Genomic DNA, 19,782 nt, shown 5'->3' with positions numbered 1-19,782 from the left:
ACCTGATGTGTTTTTTTCCTTTACCCCAGTAAATGGTTAGCGGGACGTACGGGCGTCAGTCTCCTGCATGAATGAGCCGTACCTCCCCGCCTACAGGAGACCTGCCCTCTCCTCAATATGTTGGTCGGGGTGTGCGCCACTCATTCGGAAAGTTAAAAAAAGTTTCGGTTTGTGTTCGGAGTGTTTCTTTTCCTCCTCACTAGGCGGTGCGGTTGGAGGGATTCTGCCCTCGTCTGTTTTAGACTTTCTCAGAGCTTGCCATCTCTGAAAAAGTTCCCCTGTTGGTTTGCCATCGATATCCATTTTATTTATTCCTGCTTGTATCAGATCACGTACCATCTTTGTACGGCTTATTCTTTGTATTGTATGTCCTGCTATGGCTCTGACTGGTCTCTGCCCAGCCGATACCATTGCCTCCAATTCATCTAACTGGCCCAATAATGCGGCCACATCCCATACTGTCTGCTGATTAACTCTGGCGAGCATAGATAATAGAGCCCCTTTTAAATGATGCGGTGCATTTTTTATTAAACGGTTTCGCATTCCGGCAGTGCTTCATTATCAGGGCAAGCAAACGCAACTCCTGGTGCGGCTTTATAAATAGCTGCCTGCACACCCATTTCTCGCAGCTGCTGAATTGCTTCAGAAGCTGTACGCCAAGATCTATCAATGTCTTCCGCGTCTCTCGCGTCTAGATATGCGTGTTTCACGGCGTTTACAACCCATTCCACTATTGATACGATCGCTTGTTTCTATCCCCCTCATAACACATTTCTTAATTTCGGATTCGTGGTGATAGAGCCTAAATGTTTAATCTCTGTATCTGTCAACTGACAGCTATCACCCCCTTCATCCCACATACGTAATATCCACTGCATCAAGCTCTCGCCTGGTTTCTGTCTATATTGTTTACCGAGTTCCAGAAACTCTGCTTGTGTAAAATCGCGTACGGTTTACGTTACCCTGTGCTGTCCACCTGTGTGCCCTTGGCTTTATTTTGCACGACCGGTCTCGCATCTATAATTGTACACTTGTCATTATTATGCGTTAGTGCTTCTCCGTCCCCTTCGTTGTCTTCCCAGATATTGTCATCACTATCTGAGTTTTGTATACTGCCATCCCATGTTTCTGGGTTCCAATCGCCTTGCCTTATGGCTCGTATTTTAATAGAGTAAACGGGGTGTATTTTGCCTTTTTTACAGCGCTTAGCATGTACGAAACGGACAGCTAGTGTAGTACATTTAGCTTCCCACTCGTTCGCCCGAGACGTCACATTTTCCATGCATTCTCGAGTAATCAGTTGCTTGTCTTGTAAGTTTTCTATTTCTTGTTTGAGTTCCCCGCACTCTATGATCATATTCTGCAGTTTATGATCCAACTCACGTACTGCAGTTAATAAAAGCCAGCCTATTTCACCGGCTGCTTGTTGTTCCTTCTTTCCCCTGCGCTCTAGCCTGAGTGCCAATACCGCCTGTTGGACGTCTGAAGGAGTCACCTCTCCCTCTAACTCAGGCCATGCAATTGGGGCTGTATAATTATTAAATAACTCAGCCACGGTTGTCCATGACAGTGCGCAAGGACCAACCAGGTAAATGGCTGAGACCACCTCTGCCAGTATTATCCAAACCATATGTTTTAAAAATATTATTCATCATAAAATTAAGATTTATGAATATTAATATTGGTTATTAATATCACCACAATCCTGCTCGCAGCGCCAATTATGTTTCCGATGGGAGTGTTAGCTCCTTGGAAATATGTTCTTTTATATTGTGGCGTTTTAATAAATCTTTATTGAAATAATTATAAATTATAACAGCAATATCCCTCTTTTCAGCGATAGGCGGCGACAAAGTCACAGAAAAGACAGAATATACTTAGCTTGTTTAATGCGGCTTACGTTGCTGTACAGACAGGAGAGACCAGGCAGTTTCATATTTCACTGAAGAGTTCTTTTTTGTTTCTTTTTCTTTCGGGGATTCGGTTGTGTAGAAACTGCTTTTTTTGTCACAACGGAGGTGGCTTTTGAGTCAATCGCTTTCACGCATTCAGGTCCTCAAAGCTTGGCAATGTTCCAGCTGCTTTTATATTGTTTCAACACAACCAAACCCCCAGTACATTGCCAAACAAGGCAGACAAACTTGGGCTGAGCATCAAACAGGCAGGTCAAATAACACTGAGTCTTTTGGGGCTGACAACAGCTGTCCCTGTCTGTCTTTAAGCTTTGCTTGGCCCAGCAATTCTGAATGCTGACACTCTATGCTAAATCTGGCTCAGCTCTTCATGGCATGTTACACAGAAAAAGAATGAAAAATACATTTAAAAAGATCTAAAACAGATACAGTGACACAATTCTTAATATTATAACAAACTTATTATAACAGCTGAGATAGTGGTGACAGATAGATAGATGGTGACATCATCCATTCCACAGTTGCTAAGTTACAAACGCAGCACCCTGAGGTGCTTATGCTAATCTCTGGAGACTTTAACCATGTGACCCTGGACAAAACATTACCTGCCTTCTCCCAGTATGTGGACTGTAACACCCGGGGAAATAGGACTATTGACCTACTGCATGCAAACGTTAAAGACGCATACAGCGCCACCCCGCTGCCTGCGCTTGGGAAAGCAGATCATAACCTGGTTCTGCTTCAGCCTCACTACAAACCAAGAGTGAGGGCGCTACCTACAACCACACGCTCATTCAGGAATTGGTCCCCTGAGGCAGAGCAGGCACTGAGAGACTGGAACTACAGACTGGGATATCCTGCAGGGGTCACATAGTGAGAACATTGAAGAGGCTGTTTACTGCACAACTGATTACATCAACTTCTGTATGGACATTGTAGTTCCAGTAAGAACAGTACGCTGCTATGCTAACAACAAGCCATGGGTTACAAGTGACATCAAGGGCCTTTTGAACCAGAAGAAAAGGGCTTTTAAAGGTGGTGATCAGCATGAGCTTAAGCAGCGCAGGTGAGCAGAGAGCTGAGGAGACTTCGTGCCAGCAAAACAGCGGGTCCAGATGGAGTGTTGCCACGACTGCTGAAGGCCTGTGCGCAGGAACTGGGGAATCCTCTACAGCACATCTTCAACCTGAGCCTGGAACAGGGTAGAGTCCCAAGGCTTTGGAAAACATCTCATATCACCCCAGTCCCAAAGCTATCACGTCCTAGTGAGCTGAATGACTTCCGGCCTTTCGCTCTGACGTCACATGTGATGAAGACCATGGAGCGGCTGCTGATTCACCAGCTGAGGCCACAGGTCCACCACGCCCTTGACCCTCCGCAGTTTCCATACCAGGAGAAGGTGGGAGCAGAGGACGCCATCATCTATATGCTACACTGATCCCTCTCCCACTTGGACAGAGGCATTGGTGCTGTAAGAATTATGTTTCTGGACTTCTCTAGCGCCTTCAACACCATCCAACCTCTGCTCCTTAGGGGAAAGCTGACAGAGATGGCAGTAGATTCACACCTGGTGGCATGGATCATGGATATCTTACAGACAGACCTCAGTATGTTCGTATATACTGCAGGTCTGACATTGTGGTCAGCAGCACAGGAGCGCCACAGGGGACTGTACTTTCTACAGTCCTGTTCAGCCTATATACATCAGACTTCCAATACAACTCGGAGTCCTGGCCATGTGCAAATTTCGCTGATGACACTGCTATCGTGGGCTGCATCAGGAGTGGGCAGGAGGAGGAGTACAGGAACCTAAAAAAAGACTTTGTTAAATGGTGCAACTCAAACCACTTACACCTGAACACCAGCAAAACCAAGGAGCTGGTGGTGGATTTTAGGAGGCCCAGGCCCCTCATGGACCCCGTGATCATCAGAGGAGACTGTGTGCAGAGAGCTATAAATACCTGGGAGTGCAGCTAGATGATAAATTGGACTGGACTGCCAATACTGATGTAAGAAAGGTCAGAGCTGACTATACTTTCTTATAAGGTTGGCGTCCTTCAACATCTCCAATAAGATGCTGCAGATGTTCTACCAGACGATTGTGGCGAGCGACCTCTTCTACGCGGTGGTGTGCTGTGGAGGCAGCATAAAGAAGAGGGACGCCTCACGCCTGGACAAACTGGTGAGGAAGGCAGTCTCTATTGTAGGAATAAAGCTGGACAGTTTGACATCCATGTCAGAGCGACGGGCGCTGAGCAGGCTCCTGTCAGTCATGGAGAATCCACTGCATCCACTGAACAGGATCATCTCCAGACAGAGGAGCAGCTTCAGAGACAGACTGCTGTCACCGTCCTGCTCCACTGACAGACTGAGGAGACCACACACTATGCGACTCTTCAATTCCACCCGGGGGAGTAAACGTTAATATTATACAAAGTTATTGTCTGTTATACCTGCATTGTTATCACTCTTTAATTTAATATTGTTTGTTTTTTTTGTATCAGTATGCTGCTGCTGGATTATGTGAAGTTCCCCTTGGGATTAATAAAGTATCTCTATCTATCTATCTATCTATCTATCTATCTATCTATCTATCTATCTATCTATCTATCGTGCCTTTCACATATCTATCTATCTATCTATCTATCTATCTATCTATCTATCTATCTATCTATCTATCTATCTATCTATCTATCTATCTATTTGCTTGCTGTCCCAGTCGATTCACTTTGTCCTGCTATGATTTCCTCTATTTCTCCTTCTTCTTCTCCTCTTCCTCCCTTCCTTTGTCCTTTTCTGAGCTCATTGTGGTTTCTCGCCATACATCATTATGATGTTTTCCTCACTTTAGACACACCAGCACAATCTTCTGCAGTGTGATGTCTCACTCATTCCATGCAGAACATGAGGCGCTACTTGAAAGTGTTTGAATTCCACAATCTGCAATTAACATTTAGCCAAAATTGAGCCTTCTTTGTTCATTTTAACCAAATATTTTCAGTGACTAATAATTCAGTACATCCCTAATTGAAATGCCAGCAGAGTTGTGTATGTAGTGTCCACTTTAAAGGAATGTTACACATTTTAAAATAAATTAAGAAAGAGACATGAGAAACAGTTGGGGTTCCAGGCAATGTCCTCTTTAATTGGCACTCAGCAGAAATAAACTGAACTGAATTGATTGTGAAGTCTTTACAAGTGAAATAAAGGAAGAATGCTCATTGGCTTTTTAGAACATTAGAAAAATTTAGACAAGAACAGGCCATTCAGCCCTACAGTTCAATCACTTAATTCATCTAAAATAACTTGAAGCCATGTCTTGAATGTACAACTGTCTACCACACTACTTGGTCTCTTTTTCCAAGTGTCTGAGGTTCTCTGTGTAAAGAAAAACTTCCTAATGTTTGTGTGAAACTTCCCCTTCACAAGTTTCCAACTGTGTCCAGGTGTTCTTGATCAACTCATTTTAAAATAACAGTCTCGATCCACTGGACTAATTCCCTTTATAATTTTAAACACTTCAGTCAGGTTTCCTTCTAACTCATCCCCTGTAGCCCTGAATCAGCCTAGTCGCTCTTCTCTGGACCTTTTCTAGTGCTGCTATGTCCTTTTTGTAGCCTGGAGACCAAAACTGCACACAGTACTCAAGATGAGGCCTCACCAGTGTGTTATAAAGGTTGAGCATAACCTCCTGTGACTTGTACTCCACAGATCAAGGCGCTATATAACCTAACATTCTGTTAGCCTTCTTAATGGCTTCTGAACACTGACGGGAAGTCGATAGCTTAGAGTCCACTATGACTCCTAAATCCTTCTCATAAGGTGTACTTTTAATGTTCAGACTTCCCATTAACATTTTTACTTCATACATGTAATACTTTACATTTACTGACATTAAATATTATCTGACACAAATCTGCCCAAGCCTGTCTGCTGTCCCTCTGTGATGATTCAGCAGATTCTCCATTACCTGCCAATCCACCTACCTTGGTATCATCTGTAAACTAAACCAGCTTGTTACTTATATCCCAATATCCAAATCATTTATATATAAATTAAAAAGAGCAGCGTCCCCTGCACTGACCCTGCTGGACACACTCTGCTATTTTCCTCCCTATCTTCCTGTTAGCCTCCCTGACATTGTTCTTAATGGTTGCCCTCATGTTCTCATACAGCCTACGGTTCACATTGGAGTTGTTGTGTCTCAGGTAAGTAACTCGGTGCAGGGCAGCACTCAGAGCACAAAGAGTCTGGAGACAAATCCAATTGACAACTGCTTTATTTCAAACATGAGCCTCAATATAAAAGAGCAGTCTGATGCAATCCAAGTAACACTGGTAGATGTACTTGTGTGGAGACCCTCTATAACAAGGCGTAGTATACAATCCTTTAATTTCCAAAATAAAAGTCCTTTTTAAAACATATAGTATAATTAAGAAGTCCTATTCATCCCCCCCACTTTTAGAATCAGCATCTCAGTAGGCTTCCTTATCCATTGCAGACGAGCCCTGAGACTTTCTTCAGACAGTTCTGCTAGACATGTAAGATTTTACCCAGAATTACCCCTCATTTGTATCCAGCTAAGCCCCAATAAGTTCTGACTCAGGAACATCAGTAGTAATGGGTTTGGCCGTTTCTCATTCCACTGCACCAGTTTCCACTTCACCATCCAGTTCAGATTCCACCACTTTGGCTAACATTTGGTTTACATTGCGTTCCATCACCTTGCCTTTGACCCATACGAGGTACAGGACATTGCCCAATGTTTGTATAATTTCATCTGGCACCCACCTTGAGCCTTCTCCTCCCTGGTACTTTCTAACTGGCACACTCTGTTGAGACCTAAACTCTCTAGTACCTCATTGGTTTTCAGCACCCTCTTGTTTCCCACTCATAACTTTGTAAAATAGTAGCTTCATTACTGACCACGTTGTCCATACCTGTCTATTCAGAAAAACTCCACAGGGGCCTTTCCTGTTGTGGCATGAGGTGTGGTGTGATAGGCAAACTAGAAATTAGCTATCCTCTTCTCTAATGACCTCTGGCACCCTGTTTGTTTTCCTAATTCTAATTTGAACGTCTGCACCATACATTTTGCAGCTCCATTACTTTGCGGTCAATTGGGTGCTGAAGTCTTGTGTCATTTAGTCAAAGGAACTCAGGTTTGAATTGTGGACCATTGTCTGATACTCTCTCTTCCAGTTTTCTCAAAACCTCAACTAACCCAGTGGTAGTAGTGGCATTCATCCTTTAATCTTGACCCACCTAGAATAGTCTTCCACTGTCACTAACACCACTTTTTCAAAAAAAACATCCAAGTGAAGACTCTGACAGGGTCTTCCAGCCCAACTCCAAGAATCTTCAGGTGCTTTTTCTGACAGATTCCTATTTTCTTGGCAGGATCTGCACACAACCACTCGCTCCTCTATCTGCCTATTAAATCCTGGCCACCAAACATGACCCTGGACCATCTCTTTCATTTTACTATTCCTGAGTGTTCCCCATGTAACCTGTCCAGCAGGATATTATATAACAATGCTGGAATGACCCCTCTCAGCCCCCAATGTGCACAATTGTTCTCTACTGTGAGCTCTGAGCTCCTCTATAAATAAGACTTCAATTCATCCTCACTTAGATACTCTGGCCACCCACTCAGGGTGTGGAATTTCACCTTCTTCAACACGCAATCCCTCGCTGTCGCTTGAGTAATGTCTGCTACTGAAACTGGAAGAGCGTCTAAGAAAGACACTTTGTATTCTAAGCTTGAGTTTGGACCAGTCTTATTTAGTGGCATCAACAGATTTTTAAAAATCAGATCTCATATTGATAAGATCCAAGATAAATGCCCATTTTTGTAGTCTTGCAAAAGCTAAAATGGGAATTGTTGTTTTTGGATGTAAAATTGTGATTAGGGGCTCGTGATCAATGACTAACTCATAAAGATATTCATGAAATTTGAACAGCCTGAAAACAATATGAAGGGCCTCCTTTTCAATCTGTGAGTAGTTTTGCTCAGACTGACTGAGAGTCCAAGAAGCATACAGTATGTAATGGACCTCGCTGTGCTCTCTTTGTACTTGTGCACAACAACAGCTCCCACACCACAGGTTGAAGCATCGCCCTCTGAAGCTCGGAACAAAATAAACCAGTAATGTTTCTGAACAAAGTCGCTGTTTGGTTTTCACAAAATCTGAATCACCCGGTCTGACCCCACACATTTCTGTCCCTTCTGCTGTAACTCTGTCATTGGTTTAATAAGTGTAGAAAGGCTGGGAATAAATTGTCCATAATAATTCTCTACAGCGAGGAGTGACCTCAGTTCTGTTACATTCTGGGGTATGGGGGGCCCCTCAATTACCTCAGTGTTTTCTTTTTATAGGCCTTATTCCCTCACGATCAATGATGTGCCCTAAATACTTCACTTGACTCTGAAAGAATGATCAGTTTTCTGAATTAACCCTAAACCCACATTGCTTTAGCCTTTTCAGCACAGCTTCCAGATTCTTTAAGTGCTCCACCTGGCCGAGCCTGGTAACCAAAATGTCATCCAAATAGCAGATCACATCATTCAAACTTTATTAAACTGTGTCCATAATGCGCCAGAAAATGTCAGGGGCCCTTGCTATTCCATAGTGTAATTTGTTTACCTTGAACAGTCCCTTCTATCTATTTATATTTAAATATGTTTTGCTTCAACTTGCTGATAGTTCAACTTGTCGATATGCTTGTGCTAAATCAATTTTACTAAACTGTTTACCATTAGCAAGTCTTGAGTACAGTGAATAGAGTAATAATCAACATCTAGCCACAGGTTAATGGTGGTCTTACAGTCCCCACAAATACGTATACTCCCATCTGACTTTGGGATACATACTGATGGAGCTGCCCATCGGTATACGATACCGCGGTCAATACACCTCGTTGTACTAAGAGGTCCAACTGTTCATCCACTGCATCTCTAATTGCATACGGCGCAGGGCTTTGACTTACACAATTTTGGAATAGCATTGTCAGATACGTACAGTTTGGCCTGCATACCTTTTACAATCCCCATTTCTCCATTGAAAAGACAACCATATTTTAGCTGCAATGCCTCGATTTGATCTGTCATCTGAAATATACCAAAATGTTTTAGCCTTAATCAAGGAAGCCAGTTTCACCCCATTAAAGCACCTCCAGACCATTTTACAACCAATGTAGCAAACGATCCGGTTTCCACTCACTTTCTACATTTACAAATGGCTTGTAGCAGTGCTAACGGGCAGTAAAAACATCCTCTCCCAGCAATCCATGCAGTTGATCTGATTGGATGCCTGCTAAGTGTGCAGGGGATTCTGGGGACAAGAAGGACAGCACGAGTTTTAAAGGGAGCCCAGTTACTCAGAAGAGACCGGTTGTTTTGTGTCTGGAGTTCCGTCCATTTTGTCTTCCTGTTCATGGCCTATGGATTAATGTTCTTGTCCTGGATTATCTCCTGTTCGTGTGTATGGACAGCCTGCTGTGTGAGGACTAAATTGGTTTGTTCATCAGCCTTCGGAGAAGGGGCACTCCTGATGCCATCACTCTTCATCTTCATGATATACCAGTAGGACTGTTCTTTACATCTACTTACAGCGAGCTGATCTCTGGATTCTTCAAACTCCATCATTTCACAACATCAGTTGTTGTTTCCTATGGGCTTTGTTATGGACTTCATCATTTGTGGTTTTTGTTGTTTGTTTGTTGCTTAGTTTGTGTTTATTGTATAATTGTCAGAAAGGGAACTGGGGTGGGATTGTTTTGGTTTGTGTCGTTAGATTTACTTTATTATTGTTTAATATATTAGTGAATTTTTCTTTTAATTTTGTTTACTTTTTGTCTTTTTGAGGGAGTGTGTGTGTGAGTCGGGCCAAGGCTGGGTGCGTTCTTGGGGTTCCCACCGAAAAAATAAATCATTCACCATCAGCAGGCTGTGTGAATCATAGCTGGGTTATTCAGAAGGCTACACACTTCAAAACTTTCAGACCAAATCACCAAGTTGAAATGATGAATCCTCTCAGTAAGTCGCTCTGAAGAAGCTTCTTTTATCGGAGTCTCTGTTAGTCAGGATGCATTTCCTCAGGAGTATCCATTTCTTCCACATTGTTTTCTTTCTTTTTGGGATGTCACAGTGCTGAGTTAGCGATGCTCCCTCGCAGCTCCAGAGTCCTCAGGTCTCATCTCTGCCCAGGGTCCATTTGTGAGGTTCTGGCAGGTTCTTTCTGTGTTTCTGTTGTTTTTTCTTATGACACTCTGGTTTTCCTCTCACATCCCCGGAGAGTCCTGATTGGCTCTGTGTGTGTGAGATGGACATCCTGCCCAGGGCCTTTCTTACCTTGTGCCCAGTGCTGCTGGCATAGCAGTAGTAGTAAGCAGTAGTAGCAGGCGGTGGTCTTCTGTGAAGCTGACGTGAGTTAAGTGGCTTTAAGATCTTTATGATATGATGTTGTACTTGTTTCTATTTAAAGATCATCTCATGAGGATCGTGGCCATGATGATCATGTTTAACACATTTCTTTTATCGTATTCTTTCATTTCCTGCCATTTGTTTGCTGCATCCCATTTATTTTTCTCAGTCCCATGATTCCCTGGTCACACCTGCTTCCCATATTTCCCTTCTTTGTCTTTTATTGCTCTACAGGCAGGAGACATCAGTTCGTAGTGGTTGTGTTTTGCTTTATTTTAATGCAGTGTTTCCCAAACTCGGTCCTGGGGACCCCCTGTGGCTGCAGGTTTTTGTTCCAACCAGATTCCTAATCAGTGACAACACCTGATAACGCTAATCTCATTTAATTACCTGGTATTTTTTTTTCTCCTATTCTACATTCAGAAAAGCACAGCAGCATTATTTTAACATTTATAAGACATTTAGAAATATTTCTGCTTTTGCTATAGATTTAAATCGTTAACTCTCTTTTGTTGATTTCGTTGTATTTTGCCCTTTCTCTGCAATTTTTCCCCTTCGTCGTATCTTATTGACAATTAAAAATGAGCCGAGCAGACATGCTGGCAAACAACACAGAATAATCAAAGGCTGCTACTTTAGCATCAGACCCACTAATTAGTAAATAATGGATTAATTAAACAATTAGAACACCTGGAAAAGTAGAATGAAAATCAAGATGAAAATATTGTTAAAAAGTAAATAATACATTATTCCTATATAAGTGCTTAGTACATTTAATTATTATTTTTTTTTTTAACCAAACTTTACCAAATTTTCTAATTTCTATATTGTTCCTAAAACACAGAACTTGGGAAATAACACATCACTTAATTAGCCCAGGAGTCCAATTAAAAAAAAAAGCTGGTTGGAACAAAAACCTGCAGCCACAGGGGGTCCCCAGGACCGAGTTTGGGAAACACTGTTTTAATGCCTCAGATTGTGGAAGAATAAATTTATGGTAAAATAGCATTCATCTTAAACAAATAGCATAAAAACTTAATAAACGTCAGAAACCTGTTCAGGAAAACCAGGAAACAAAATGAAGGTCAAGTGAACCACAAAATGTACACGGAAATATAAGAACTGGTTTAGGAAAAATACTGAGATGGTCAAGTAAATCAAGAACGTACCAGAAGAAAGGAGGATGTAATATAGAAAATGTACTGAAGGATGACTAAGAGGTTACTAAGAGATCAGCAGATGTCCTATAAATGAGAATGGACAGTCGTTATATACTGTACAGAGACATTTCAAGGGTGGTGGCGCAACTCAAAGGTTTAAGATGACTTTTATTTTATATAAATCATTTGGGTGTAAACCAATGAGCCAACCAGAGTAAATGTATGCATTGATCGACACTGTATGTAAATTCAGTAGTTTATAACATGAACGTCCATTCTTTGTTTTCTCTGACCAGGTTGTAATGGACTGATTTTGATGAACGCTCCCTCTAAGTTATTTTGCTGAGGAGTAATTAAAAGATACAATGAAGAGCTTTTCTCCTGCCTGATTACTGAATTGTCCTGTTAGAGGAGGTTTCTTTCTTTAATAAGATGTTAAATTTCTATCACACAAGTTCACAAGTAAAATACGAATACTAACTTTACAAATGACTGATTACATAAAGAGCACAAATAAACACTCTGATCTGTTTAAACAAAGTTGTGTGAAACCGATGACCATAACTGGAGTCCATCACTATCAGTCCATTAATTCATTGCTGAATGACAGTTAAAGGGGGCATTCACTGCTGGGACCCTGATGGTGTCACGGCCCTCTTTCTTGATTTATGTAACATGTCACATCCCCCAAAGTCTTACACTACATGACCAACTCTGCTGGCATTTCAATTATGGAGGTGCTAAATTTTTAGGCACTGAAAATATTTGGCCAAAACTAACAGAAAAGGCACATTTTAGGTCAAAAGAGTAAAAAGGCAGATATGTGGCTGAATGTGTGACGCTGTTTGAAAACATTTGAGATCCACAGTCACAGACAGCACGTCCTGTTCTACAGGGAGTGACAGACACGTCACACTGCCGAGGATTGTGGTGGTCTGTTTAAGTCATCGTGATGTATGGTGAGAATCTACAAAGAGCTACAAAAGAAAATGCAAATGGAAAAATAAAGGGAGAAAGAGAGACAGAGAGAGAAAGAGAGGGGATCATAGTGGGAGGAAAGGAACTGACTGGGACAGCAAGCAGCGACATTCATGAAGTTGAACTTAAGAAGCAAAGTGAATCACAGCCAAGGAATGGACACCACGACAAGCTCACTCCACTCACAATTTGTTACTATTTTTCTTATTTATTTTCAGTTTCTTTAATACTGTTTTTAAGTAAATAATAAAATCATTATAATTTAATAAAAAGCAAGAATTGGAAGTGAAATTAATTTAATTTAGGCTTTATGCAATGACTCAAAAACAAATCTGTAAATAATAGTGAAAAAGAGATTTGTCGTTTGGTGTTCAGCCTTCTTTTTTTTAATTTAATTTGACTTTTCATTTTTTTAATGAGAATTTTCATTTTGGTGCTCCACTTTTTTATCAGCTGGGATCTGTTTGGCCATCAGGAACAGATATTGGATGAAAACAACAAAATATACAAACCATAAAAGATTAAATAACCTCTGACATGAAAGATGACTTTTAGGTTTAACTCTGTGACTCTTCAACAGAATGTTTCTTACTCATAATAATTACACACTTGTCTGATGTCAGAATTTGACATTTCCTTCTGAACGCACAGCCTATAGAAAGCTGAACACCTGAACTTCACAGCTTGTGATTTGGTTAACGTTTTCTGTAATTTATCTTCTTCCATTGTAGATGAGGTCTGATATGAATTGACTTTCCACCCCAGTAGACGTCATGACCACCGTGTAAAACTGGGCCGCGTTCACCTGATCTGCAATATGAGGAGGTGCTGCTGCTGACCTGAACAGACGTCTGAACATTCACTGCCCTGCTGGTTCTGCTGTGCCTGTGCTCGATGGCAATGGCCTCTGTGAGTTCTGACTTATGACATTTATACACAAATATGTCTACAAAACCTTTCTTTTAGCAGATTGCCTATTGATCATTTTCTTCTTCCTACTTTTAAACAGCAGCTCATCTGAATTCTATTTTCTAATTCCTAAAGCCTCCTCAGACTCTGATTCTTATTTTTCAGATTTCTGACTTTCCAGCTGACCTGTTGGAGGAATCGCCTTCAACCATAAAAGCTGTGAGAGCTGGTGAGGTGAGGTGAGTAGAATCAGAAGATGTGCTGCTGAAGGATTTCTGTCAATTCTGTCTCTGGTCCTTCTGTCAGGTGAGAGACAATCAGGGGATTCATCACAAACAATTTAATCTCTTAAATCTCTAATGTAAACTAAATTATATTTTCTCACTCGAAGCTAAGGTAGTAGCTTTGGAACAAGTGTGCCATCAAATGCCTGATAAAACACAGGAGATCTAAATCTCAACAGTTAAAGCCGAATTCAGGTCTTTGCTAAAGAAACTTGTTTGCTTTCAGTCGCATGTAAATTACACAAAGAGTTTAGAGCTGCAAGTCCTGGACGTTACCTTGTGCTCCGTTTATGAGAGTCAGAGTTGTACATCACAGTCTTCTTTACTAGACATAATTATAATGAAATTCTCATCATTTCCTATGTAACCAGTAGAAGGTACCAGTGAGCCCCAAACCACAGATCCAGTAACATCTAACCAAGCCACTAGTTCAAATAATGGATATTTTTACTCTAATAAGCACTAAACACAATGAAACTCAGCCATCAACCTTTTGGCACCCAGGGACCCCCAAGAGGGATGCACTTCCAGAATCCCCTTCCATGAACCCCTGGCACCTTCCACTTTAAGTCATGTCGTCATCCAGTGGGATGCCTGCCTGTCCTCTGTGTCACTCACACCTAGCAGGTTGTCTCACTTTTGATATCAGGTTGTTGTTAATGTATTTCTTGATTTTCAATTTAGTATTGTGTTGTGCGTAAACATCGCCATGTCATGTACAGCAATACTGCCAATCGTGTAACGCACATTGCACAACATTTTCTTTGTCATTGTTCTGTGTATATAAAACACTGAAGTGCTTTTGATTTACAGTCGGAGTTTCTAATCATATTTATTTAAATCTTTCATTTTTGTTTAGCAGTACAGGAAGCTAAAAGGCACTTCATTGAACAAAGTGGTGTTAGGACTTTTCTGCTCTGATTTTTTTAATTTGCGTGTTTAGATTTTTATTACCAGTTTATGACCCAAGCCTGACTCTTTAGTGTTATTTTTCTGTTTTTTCCTTTATTTTTTAGATTGTGACTGTATTTACTGCCATGTTTATAATTAATTAAATTATACAAATCATTTTAGAATAATGTTTCTATTATTTTCATTCAAATGTTCTACATCTCCTGTAGACATAAATTCTTTTTCATCTAATCTTGATCTACTTCAAATCACAAAGCTAGCAGATTCTTCACTTGATACCCCAATTCCTCCACAATAGTCACATTTAGCCCACCCTGCCATGAATAAGAGCAAACATTCTGAACGTGACGGAATTCTGTCTAAACATTGAGGAGCATTTGGAGAGCAGACATCCAGCCGTGAACTTCAGATGCTTCACTCGTCCACTGCCAGCTCTCACCACCATCAAAACCCAACTGCAGTGGCACTGAGTCCTAAATTGAGGAGTTTGGTCATCAGGTCTGCCCGTCCAGCAGAATTAAATGCTGAGCTGTGGTCAGTAAACACGACTCTGACAGAACAGCAGGGCTTTGGACTTCAATCCCAATACTGACATGTTGTGTCACTTCACCTGCCGGTGCTCCTCGTGGAAATACAAAAGAAATGAAACAAATTGGATCTTAAATGTTGTAAGTCACCTTAGATAAAGGAGTGAGCTAAAGAATAAGTTATAATAATTATCAGGATGTACAGGATGGTATGAAGTGCAAGGGATACAGAATTCTCTGTGACAATATGCACACTGGAGATGATCAGGAACTTCTGGAATGTTTTGTTTAATCTGTGCCAGCAGCCATCTGTCAGAGCACTTCATCACGAATGAAGTGAGACCACCAGTCTGGAGTCGTACAGAGAAACATTTTTTATTTTCTTAGACACAGGGATAATCATCAGTCATTTGAAGCAGACCAGCAGCACAGATTCTCTCAGGGAAACTGAAAACAATGAGTTAGAAGATGGCTTGGGGTCCAAGAACACAGACTGGATTTGACAGAAGGGCACTAAATGATGATCTGGAGGTCATCTCCCTTCCAGTTACCAGACCACTTCAGACTTGATAATATTTTCTTCCGTTACCTTCCTCTAAGATAGTGCAGGCTTGGACTTTCATCATTTAGTCAACACTAAGTTTAGAGAAGACTTGTGTTCATACCGAGACGACACAAATGATTGTCAGCATTTGATAAGTGATGTGCCATCAATGTCCTGATTTGTTCTGATGTGAGGACCCCCTTGATCAGGCCCTCCTCAGGGTCTCCAAGGTGTTTTAGTGTCTTCTAACTGGGAACATTTCAGGAGCTGCTTGAACCTTTAAAATGTCTTCCCCTTTGTTGTCTTTTATCAGGAGCCCTGGTGGTCTCTTACAAGTAACGATTCTTGTTTCCAGTCGCCTTTCTTCACATCCTCGGTGTCCGTGTTTGTGTTAATATAAACTGCTTCTGTCTCAGTCCCTTTTTGTGTCTCTTTGACTTTTTCCCTTTTGTTAAATACGCGTATATACAGTATACAGTACAGTGGTCCGGAGCAGAGGGGGTCTCAGAGCAGGTCTTGAGCTTTGAAGGGGTTTTGAAGTTTGGATTTAATGGCTGTTTTGGTGTTCAATCCAGTGTTATAAGATTGGTTTTTTGTTATATGTGAATTTCTCACATTGCTGTCTTTAACTAAAGCTAATCATGCAAAAAAATAACTATTTCCTGTTGGAAGTTCAGTGCCATCACCAAGCCTTTAACATACTTATTGAGAATTAGAGGAAAGCCGAATAGCTGAAGTCCATAAAGTGTGTGTGTGTGGACAGCCGTGGTGTTGAGGGAAATAGACAGCCTGAGCCTCCATACTGTGATGGGCACAGCAAGACGGTAAGTGGGGTCTGATGGAAGGAGGCTTTAATGGCAGCCTGCCCTCTAAATGGTGTTGACACGCAGAGGAGCCTTTAGCACGAGGTGGCAGGACTCTGTGATGGACAATTTTCATTTGGTTTAGATAAGGAGCAGGCTGTGAAATGTGGTGAATTATGTGATGAGAACAAAAATGTGATTATTTACTGTGCCAGCGATCACACAACCAGAAATCATCTTCTCAAGGGACAGACGAGACAGACAGGGATGGAAATGCACTCCTAATTTGTCATCTACACTGAATCCTTACAGGGGAAACATGAGAGCAGCAAGAAGATTTGGATCAGATGGAGGAGTTACAGCAGGAACAGGATTTGGATCATTAGGATCTGGAGGACTATATGGATACGGAAGAGTCAGAGGATGATCTTTCAGGATTTGGTAAATTAGAGTAAGCATATATGGAGTAAAGAGCAAATGTTTGGCTGTATGGATGGCTGTTTAGATTAAATTAGATTAGATAAGATTATTTTATTTGCCCCCAAAGGAAAATTAAAACTTTATAGAACCTCAACTATATATATATACTGTATATATATATATATATATATATATATATATATATATATATATATATATATATATATATATATATATATATATATATATATATATATATATATACACACACAGATTCACCAGCCTGTAGTCTCTCACTAGACCTGTCCAACTGTTTGTTAATACAAATATCTAATCAGCCAATCACGTTGCAACAACTCATTGCATTTCAGCCTGTAGACATTGTCAAGACGACATGCTGAAGTTCAAACTGAGCATTAGAATGAAGAAGAAAGGTGACTGAAGTGACGGTGAACGTGGCCTGGTTGTTGGTGTAACACTGGCTAGTCTGAGTATTTCAAAAGCTGCTGATCTACTGGGATTGTCACACACAGCCAACTCTAGGGTTTACAGAGAATGGGTCAAAAAAGGGGAAATATCCAGTAGTCAAGGAGAATGGCCAGGCTAATCTGAGCTGATAGAAAGGCAACCGGAACTCAAATAAACACTTGTTACAGCTGAGGTAGGACCACACCGAGTGCCATTCCTGTCAGCTAAGAATAGGCAACTGATGCCACAATTTACACAGTCTCACCAAAATTGAATAATAGAAGATTGTAAAAATGTATCCTGGTTTGATGAGTCTCAGTTTCTGCTGTGATATTTGGATGGTAGGACCAGAATTTGGCATCAGAAACATGAAAGCAGGGATCCATTCTGCATGGCATCAATGGTTCAGACTGCTGCTGGTAGTGTGATGGTGTGGAGGATATTTTCTTTGGCTCACTTTGGGCACCTTAGTACCAACTGAGCATTGTTTAAATGCCACAACCTACCTGAGTATTGTTGCTGACCGTGTCCATCCTTTTATTACTGCAGTGTCCCCAACTTCTTCCAGCAGGATAACATACCATGTCACAAAGCTCACATCATCTCAAACTGGTTTATTAAACATGACAAAGAGTTCACTGGACTCAGATGGCCTCCACAGTCACCAGAACTCAATCCAGTAGAGCACCTTTGGATTTGTTAGAAAGGGAGATTTGCATCTTTGATGTGCACCCAACAAATTCACAGCAACTGTGTGATGCTATCGTGTCAAAATTGACTAAAATCCATGAGAAATGTTTCTAGCACCTTGTTGAATCTACGCCATGAAGAATTACAGCAGTTCTGAAGGCAAAAAGGAGTGAATCGGTACTAGAAAGGTGTACCTAATAAAGTGGCTCGTAAATGTATATATATAAAAAGACATGCAATACATATATAAAACACATATACATATATATATAAAAAGACATATAAACCTCTGGATTGGATAACTGAGAGCTGCTGCTGTCACTAACAGGGCTCATGGTGCCAGTAACTTGTGTTTCAGACATGAGAATATTTGAGAATCCCACAGGGGTGACGTGAGGTGACGTGGAGATGGACTTTCATTATTGAAAACTTGCCTGTACTTTCGTTGTAATATCAATACAAGTCCTGTTTAAATTTAGTCTGACATAAGGTGAGTCCTTGTTTAGGACTGTAATGTTACCCTCCACCTGTATGTGACACCTCCACCAGCTGTTTGATCAAATGCTGCTCAAGGCCTTCACTCTCCTCACTTTCTATTAATTCATGAGGTCACAGAGCATCAAAAAAGTCATCTATGAAAGTTCAAGGTCTCTGATTTCTTGTACTCATTTGACCAGATGTCTCCTTCTCTTGTAGGCCAAAAGGACCAAACAGACCAATCGTTGCCAAGAAAGATGAAGTCAAAGAATGTCTATTAGTTTAAAATAAAACCAAACACATTGCAACCAACTAGCTGGCTCCTTATTCACTTGTCTGGTTGTCCGTCTTTGATTGTCTACTTGATTTCTGTTGTCTTTGGTGACCTTCAAAAGAGCAGACTTGGTGCTATGAAAAGCTCTGAACCTGATTGGAGGGACTCCATCAGATTATCATTACCAAGGGGAGACAGCAGCTGTGAAAAAACCAACATTTCAAAAATTTAGAGAGGAATCACAATTTAGAGAGAAGACAGAAAGAAACTCGGGTCAAGTCCATGTTTTTAACACTAGAATTACTAGAGCCTACGAAAAAACTCGTAATTCCGTCCCACCTTAAATCGCTTCTTAAAATCGTTCACAGCTCTCCACCAGCGTCTTTTGTCATTTAAATGTGGTGATAAAAATCAGGCTGCAAGCAGCCGGCTATTCCATCCTCCCACAGACTTAGAACGTACACAAACTTCTCCCAGCTCATGCCTTGATTGATTATCTGGGAGTGAAGTGGAGTTTTAGAGTGGAAATAATAGATCATTATTTGGAATACACGCATTTCACGTGTGTTCCGTTTCTACGGTAATCCGTGTAAACACATTTTTAAAACAGAAACGTTTTTCATATTGTAGTAGTAAATGACAAAATGTAAGCATAAACTATATAATGTATGAAGCCTGAAGTCCAAATATCAAACACTTTCACAAAGGTACAAATATAACAGAACAAGTATGCTTTTATTCAAAAATATAACTGCAGAAAAAAGCCACCTTAGCATGCCATATTGACACATACTTACTACAGCTACCACGGTAGTGTAATGGTATCAGCCGCTGACTAGTATTCAAAAGGTCATGAGTTTGATCCCACATGGTTCACTTTTGAGAAGTAAACTACTCTTATTCTTACTATTTTAGAATAAAAACACGCATTTGATTTCAGTGTGTAACAGCCAGTAATTTATGATACTTGTAAAGGTTAGTTTGTTTTTATTCACTTT

At 40.9% G+C, this 19,782-nt stretch overlaps 1 long non-coding RNA gene across 1 annotated transcript in view; it reads left to right on the top strand.

The window, feature by feature from the left end:
• The window catches only part of LOC120521637, a 31,149-nt gene extending 12,337 nt beyond the window's left edge, over positions 1–18,812 (top strand). The window contains exons 2-5 of the long non-coding RNA XR_005632180.1: positions 13,208–13,385; positions 13,551–13,624; positions 16,768–16,906; positions 18,730–18,812. This is a non-coding gene — a long non-coding RNA (uncharacterized LOC120521637). The remainder of the gene's footprint in view (positions 1–13,207; positions 13,386–13,550; positions 13,625–16,767; positions 16,907–18,729) is intronic.
• Positions 18,813–19,782: the final 970 nt, after the last annotated feature.

Source organism: Polypterus senegalus, chromosome 2, assembly GCF_016835505.1.
Source record: "Polypterus senegalus isolate Bchr_013 chromosome 2, ASM1683550v1, whole genome shotgun sequence".
In the NCBI taxonomy this organism is placed as follows: Eukaryota; Metazoa; Chordata; class Cladistia; order Polypteriformes; family Polypteridae; genus Polypterus; species Polypterus senegalus.
The sequence above is the reverse complement of the archived record's forward strand: the minus strand, read 5'-3'. Positions and strand labels throughout refer to the sequence as shown.